Source organism: Bidens hawaiensis, unplaced genomic scaffold, assembly GCF_021521415.1.
Source record: "Bidens hawaiensis isolate Kalapana, Puna unplaced genomic scaffold, B.hawaiensis_p1.1 tig00003022_1, whole genome shotgun sequence".
Taxonomy (NCBI): Eukaryota; Viridiplantae; Streptophyta; class Magnoliopsida; order Asterales; family Asteraceae; genus Bidens; species Bidens hawaiensis.
This window is the reverse complement of record NW_027491163.1, coordinates 1059968-1067598: the sequence shown is the minus strand read 5'-3', so window position 1 is coordinate 1067598 and position 7631 is coordinate 1059968. Positions and strand designations below refer to the sequence as shown.

At 34.1% G+C, this 7631-nt stretch overlaps 1 long non-coding RNA gene across 1 annotated transcript; it reads right to left on the bottom strand.

Annotated features, from left to right (window-relative positions):
• Nucleotides 1–3710: 3710 nt before the first annotated feature.
• LOC143622063 (uncharacterized) lies at nucleotides 3711–5874 on the bottom strand. Its single transcript, XR_013151630.1, has 3 exons — nucleotides 5821–5874; nucleotides 3968–4002; nucleotides 3711–3847 (listed from the first exon to the last, which is right to left on the bottom strand). It is a non-coding gene; the product is annotated as an uncharacterized LOC143622063 (long non-coding RNA).
• Between the last annotated feature and the right edge of the window lie 1757 nt (nucleotides 5875–7631).

The following is a 7631-nucleotide window of genomic DNA, read 5'->3' as shown; positions in this document are numbered from 1 at the left end:
ATGTCCAAATAACCAATCTGGTATGTGTATACACAAGCCTTAGTGAACTACCTAAAATGTTTCGATTCAAAAGAAAAGCAGATTGTGAATCCAAAACGACCGGCCCAATAATTCTGTTAGTCAAAGACTTTGGAAATGACTTTGCTAATACACCCAACTAAGTTTATGGGTCTAAAATCATTCAAAGAAGTGGGACCACCAATTTTCGGGATTAAAAGATATAAACAAGGAACCACAACCTCTTTGAATCGTGGTATCACCTTCGGCATGGAACCTGGTTAGAAGTAGAAAAAATCATTCTCCAGAAGCTCCCAGAAATGCTTAATTGATCCTTTTATTGCTTTTTACGTCCAGTCGCATTCTTCAAAAGGCTCCTAATTACCTCGACAATCTTTTCTAAGTTGTTAAGCAACGATGTGAGATATTTTAATTAACCCTCAGCCTTGTCCCGGTCCTTGGCCAGCCAAGCTTTAATGGCAGGCGTCTAAATTTGGCCAGCCAATCTCGTATTTGCATGCCCGCCATAGTAAAACTCCAAGATTGTTTCCTTAACCACCTCCCCTAATCCCAGGTTGGAAAGCCATGAGATGAAGCAAATGAAAGAGCCTCAAAATCAAGTGACGAGGTTGTAAGAATAATTGGGTCACGATAATAACATCACAAACAAATAGCTGGTCTATTTTACTTGGTTTGTTCCCATTCTCGGACTTGAGGGTAACTTTCTTCCAACCATAGTGTCTTCCAACAAGTTATCGTCATAAATAAAACCATTCAAGATATTAGCCGAGGCTTGATTAAAACCCGAGGCAAATGGTTCCTCTATGTATCAAATCCCCTAAATTAATCAGCATCTGCTAGCCTTTCTTTTTTATATGTAGGAGGTGTCTGGGATTCCTTATTTTACCTCCTTATGACTTATTTAAGTCATAAGTTATAAGTTATAGTTTACCTATGACTTAAACACTCACAAAACCTGACTTTTCAAAACACCTTATTACTTATAACCTATAAGTTATAAGAAGATAAAATAAGGAATCACAAACACCCCCTTAATAGAGTTGCTCATATCCTTTTTAGCAGCATGGTCCCGCGAAGTACACATGTTCGTCATGTTGATTGCCTCCGACACACCTTTAACACACCCGCTAGCAAGCAAATGATTTCTTCTATGTTTTTGATAGAGTCTACATCTTCCTCATGAACCCAACATTGGAAGCTTTCATTCCAGCAATTAACCAAGAATTCTTGGTTAATTTTGGAGTCGTATAGTTTACTAGAATCCCTATACAATCATATGTGAAGTTACTGTCATTCCAATTTTCCTTATAGGGCTGAATTATCTTATTGTTTCAATTTTGTTAAACACCTTGTCGTCAAATTTGTTAAACCTCTTCTAGTGTTTTGTCCATCATCTTTCATTGGAATTTTGGACAAAGAGGTATTCTTGGCTGGATTTGTAGAGACCTTGCCTGAGGAATTATTCACATTAGCCTTCATGTCCCTCCCTTATTTAGCAATATTATCTCCAGTTTTTGCCCCGGCAATCTTAACCATGTTCAAGGCATGGAGAAGCTTCTCAGTGTCCTAGTGGTGGAGTCACATAGAGACCATTAGGTTCACACGGCATAGATACTTTATGATTGCAAGATAAACTAGTACGCGCCGGGACTGGTCAGATATGTTTTACCCGCCACGTAACCCTAAATCTTAAGACGCAAGCGTTTAAACAAATAAAATATTTAAAGCGACGCTTATTTGGCTGTTAAAACCCAAGCGTTGGTAAACCCGAGCATTGTCGGTACCCCGTGTTGTGGCGGTGAGTCGACACAAATTTGATCGGTTTCAGTTATGTTTGTTACAGTACAGCATAAATAATGTTTGTAGAACCTAAGCGTTAAAACTCCAAAAATGATTTCGTCAAATTAACATATAAAAAATAAAATATCTAAAATGGCGTTTAGTCAGTGGGTAAAACCCGGGCGTTAGTAAAACTCGAGCATTGTCAGTCCCGGCGATACGGCGGTGAGTCAATATCAATCGGTTGGTTTTAGTTACGTTCTTTATGGTATTGGAACTAACATAAAAATGTCCGTAAAATCCAATCGTTGGTAAATCTCGCACGTTGTCTATTTCGAACGTTGTACTGATGAGTCAACGTGAATAACCGTTTAATCATCAAGCTTAAAACATAAAACAAAAAAATATATATAATACTTATTCCAATCAGGCGTGGCCAAACAGACTAATCATAGTCTAATGGCACGAACTCCTCTTTTTATTATATATAAATAATTAAATATATATATAAACCCATATAGGGTAAAGTTAAAATGCAAAGGAAAACAAAAATGAGAAGGGTAAAAAGAATTTATGATCACACAAAAAATTCTTAAAAAATAAAAAATAATAGCAAATAAAACATAACTCAAAATATAAATAAAAAACAAAAAAATTTAAAAACCCAAAATGTTTCCCCTGTCATTCCCACTCCAAAGAAAAAAAAACAAAAAACAGCCGAACAGACACAATGCTGAGAAAAAAGACACAATACCGAAAATGAACAAACAACACAATGATAAACAAAAAAAAAGACACAACAGATCGCAAAATATAACACAATACCAAACAAAATATGACACAATTCTGAGTAATATAACACAATATAAAAAAAAGACACAATGTCAAGAAAAAAAGTCATAACCAATGACGAAAATAAACACAAAACACAATGATAAACAAAAAGACACAATGATCTTTTTCACTCAACATTACGTCTTTTTTTTAGAATGAGGAAGATGGTCGAAGCATTTTTATGTTTTTACATTTTTCTTTTTTGTATTAAAATTTGAGTTATGATTTTTTTTAATTAATTTTTCATTATTTTTTTTTGAGTGTTTTTTTTTTTCTACAAATTTCCTTCTCATTTTTCCCCTTTTTAGAAACTTGACCCTATAATAATAATAATAATAATAATTATATCATAAAATTGAGCATCCTTTTCTCTCTAATTCGAGGAGATGCTGCAATAAACTTTTTCTTAAAAGAGTTAAAGAACTGGGTGCTGTCATATATAGCATGCTAGAGATTTCTAACGGTGCATTTAACTTCAGCTCCAACCCAACATATAGCAAGCAAGCACATTTACCTCATATAACAGTTTGTACTTCATTGTAAAACGCATTTATCTCTCATCCATCAAAACACGAGGCAGACCTTGCTATTTCTAGCTACTTTACGCCTTTTAGCATGTATCACCCAGCGTATGTATTTATAAAAATGTCAAGGGTCCAAGTTTGACACCAACTCTGTTTAATAGGGGATCCAAACCACAATGTGACCAACAATTGCATAAAGTCACCAACATATCACCAGTCATATCATGCTCTAGTTATCAAAGGAAGGTAAAATCCAGAAATACAGGTTGCTATAACACACGATATATCGAATGGAAGACCAAGAAAAGCTAATTCAACGCCGTTGGGTTTGCTGGAACGACTTGACTGCGAGGAAAAGGTGAACCTGAAGGAGCCACTAAACCAAGACTTTGCATCACCTTCACTCGACGAGCACTTAATTCTTCAGGTCTCTAAAGTATGCACCGTTCAACAAAAGAACACAAAATTTAGAAGCATTATAATAATCTAGCATCATCCATACATAATAAATTTACATACATATATGCGTGCATACATTAAGAGAGATCACTCACGGTATTTGGAGAGGATGGCTCAGAGTCATGGTGTACCCGATCAAGAGCCGGTTTTAGGTTTTTGGTTTCTAGAGTTTGGGAATGAGATTCAGCAGGATTTGGTTTTTCTTGCTTTCTCTTTTTGCTTGAAACCTTTGTCTGGATAAGAACAGGCATAGCAAGAAAATAAAACAGAAATTCAGCAAATTAGATTATTAATGTCCGTGGATGATATTATAGTATACAATCATATCATAAGTTGAAGAATCATTTAATTACCTGGGACTTAGCGGATGATCCGTTCACAACTTTTGCTGTCAGATTAATAGAACCCCATTGTTAATACTAAAGCCAACGATCAACAATTATATGATGCTATATTAACAGAAAGAAGTTTGAGCAGTGCTTTGCTCCCATTGATTCCACATGTTTTTACTATATATAACTTTGTTCTAATATAATTTCAAAATTCTTTCCAAAGCAAGTGGCTTGGCACTTTCCCTTATTCCCTTAGAATCTGTGTTCGAGTTCCTGCAGGTTCTTATAAATTACTTTTTATTTTTATTTTTTTCCATTTTAATGAAGTTTTAGTAAATTACCCAAATACTATTTAGTTATATTGTTTCCTACTTCAGCAGAGATTTTTTTTTCCTTTTCATGAAATTTTAGTAAATTACCTAAATACTATTTAGTTTATTTTGCTTCCTACTACGACACAATTTCTTTTTCTCTATTATTTATTAAATTTACAATTTTTATTAGATTTTGAAATGCTGTGTGTTGTTTTTTCAATCTTGCTTTCGTTTTTAGTTATTTTATAAATAGCATTCAAGCTACTCAACCCTTTCAAACACAACCTTGCAACGTTTTTTCTCTTTTTTTCATTTATGTTTCCATATAAATTTTATTCAAAATCGACCGTCAAAATATAGCTAAGCGCAGGTGAGAACCACTAGTTATATATTAATAATAAAACCGGACATTCTTGGCTCAAGGTTTTTCATATGGGATGATACAATGCGTTTTCAATGATTTTGGGTTGACACATGCGGCTCTTTCTGATGAAAGGGGCTAAATTAGGCTGGCATGTTCATTTCTTTCTAGTGGAACAGGTTAAACTAGGCTGGTTCAATAACCTCTTTCTGATGGAACATATCAAACTGGGTATGAGGTTTTGTCATTATGAATTAAATGGGTTGAAGCAATTTAATGCTTTCTAGCCAAAAGAATGAGCACAAAATAGTTGAAATTGAGGCAAAGATTAAAAACTAATACACAAAATAGTTTTTAAACTTTACCGCAATTTCAATTCCTCTGCATTTATTCTTGTGGTATAAACCATTACGCCTTTTCAGCCTGTCCAAAACATAAGAACAAAACCACATGCCCAGTTTGACCCATTCCATCAAAAAGAGGTTATCATACCATCCTAGTTAAAGCTGTTCCATCAAAAAGAGGTTATCATACCAGTCTAGTTAACTCGTTCCACTATCAATGGTTATACTTTTTAAAAACTTTAATTCTTACATACAAATGCTATATTTTATACAGAAAACAAAAACCATTAAACAATTTTTTCATATGTTTTTGTTTTCTTTTTTCATTTAAAACCTTTATCTACACATGTGTAGGTATGTGTAGTAAATATAACCTACACATGCGTAGGCGTAGGTTCAATTAATTAACGAGTTGTGTTTATATATTTTGTTATAATGTTAATACAAATGAATAAACATTGCAATATAAACATGCGTTTGTATTTTAATATTTTGTCTTGATACTCTAACATAAGACGCTATTTTAAACCGTACTCATTTTAACTTAACTTGAATCAAATTGAACTTTTTTTTCAATAGACCTGTTTTGACCCGAACCAAATTGAACTTGTTTCAAATCAGTCAGTTTTGATATGACCGGTTAGCTTACCGGCCCAAAACGATTTGAAACGTTCATAATTATCTTATGAATCTTGCGTGTAGCTTTTAGTAATCAAACTTACTACTTAGTATTCGGTGAAGGTCATAAAGAACAAATAACGGAACAAGACAAAGTCCAAATAAAACATAAGTATCACACGGATATAATTGCATGTTATAAGTATAGAAAACTACTAGTGGAAAACAAAATCTAACCTTTGGATTTAGACTGCTGTCGTTTCCTTGATTTGCTGGAATTTAAGCTAGGAAGATCCTATAGCACATCTAATTATGAACATAATACCAAAATAAACCAAGTTTCCAAATTATAAGAACAAAAGATTAATTACCTGATCATGATAATTGAAGTGGTTCTTCATTAGCATCTATAAGCACAACGAAACTATACAAAGTCAACTTCAACCACAATTATTAAACTAGAAGTCATTAAGTCAAAACTCAAAGATCACGTGATGTTAACGTACACTCTTGAAATCAGCACTCAGACTATGAATGTTTGCATACTTGCTGTAGATACAATCATGCAAAGAAACGAGTCATGTCATATCAAAACAGAAAAACAAGTGAAAAATAAAGTGGAAATACATAAAGCAAAATTTGTTAATCACTCACTATACATAAGATCCATATAACCGTACAGGAACATCACTGCTTGAACCCTTACTGCTAGGTTTATTGGCCGCAGATACCAAATTCTCATCAACAATCTGCAACAAATTATCAAGTTAAACTAACAAAAAGTAAACATTGACTTTCAACGTCAAACAGGACTGTGTTGTGCGAGCACTTCAAGCTTGTTCTTTATGTTTTTAACAAATTCAAAACCGGGTCCACTTTTCACAAACCTTTAATAATTTAAAATTTGAATTTACAGTTTGACCATAAAAGTCAAACTGTGTCCAGTTTTCACAAACCTGTGCAGGCCACCATGAAGATTCATTGAGCTTAACCCATAACAGCTCTCCAATTTGAACATTAATTTCTTTCCCAGCTTTGTTTTCAACCGAACTTCCATTCGTTTCTCCCGTTAAACCTCCCATCAAGTTAAAATGTAAGGTCAAATTCAAGTAGATTACATCAGCAACACTAAAATCAGGCCATTATTAATTAATACTTAAAAACTATGATATTTCGAAAAGGTAGCGGCACATAACAATGCAAATAACCTTCTGGGCTACCCCAGTTGGTTATGGCAATCCGAGCCACACGGGGGGTTTTATCCTGCCTGTGTTATGCCAACTCTTGTGGTGTCAAGTGGAATAAAAAGAAAAGGTTCCTCCGAGGACGTGGGGAAGACCCAGGAACCAGGGTTATGCCCTCTAGGGTTCCCAACCGGGCTGCGACAACCCGCCCATAGTTTAGATTTTCGCCATTCCAAAAAAAAAAAAACGTTGCAAATAACAGATAAAAGTATTAGGAAAAATCAGACAAAAACCCTAACTTTAATGACCCTATAATTTAATTCAATTCTCAAATACTTGATAATGTTCATCATGGGATTGTACGGTTTAAGCTAATCCCTTCCGAAGTATCAAAACACCAAAATATCATCAAGCAAGAAAAATCTTGATAACATGAATGAATACACGCAAATTGTGCCCTAACTTTGGAATAATTGCAGGTGGGTAATAGTTAATTAATTAATAAAGGTAAAGATTTGAAATCAACTTACTGACGAATGAGACGAGAAGATAAACACTGTTTGCTTATTCAAGCAGAAACGTTAAGGGAGAGTGCTCAGCTCAGCTCAGCTCAGCTCTGTCCATTTCTTTTTTCTAATGTCTACACCTGGTTGCTTTGTCTTGTTATCCGTTAAGCTCGTGTGACCCGTTAAACCCAAACTGATCATACGATTACAGTAAGCTCTGCGGGAAAAGGTTAAAATACGAAGGGATACGAAAATGAGAAGTCTGATAAAGATTTGTAACCACAAAAAACCCCTCAAAAAATAATAATAAAAATATCATAGTTCAAAACATAAATAGAAATCAAAAATATTAAAAAAA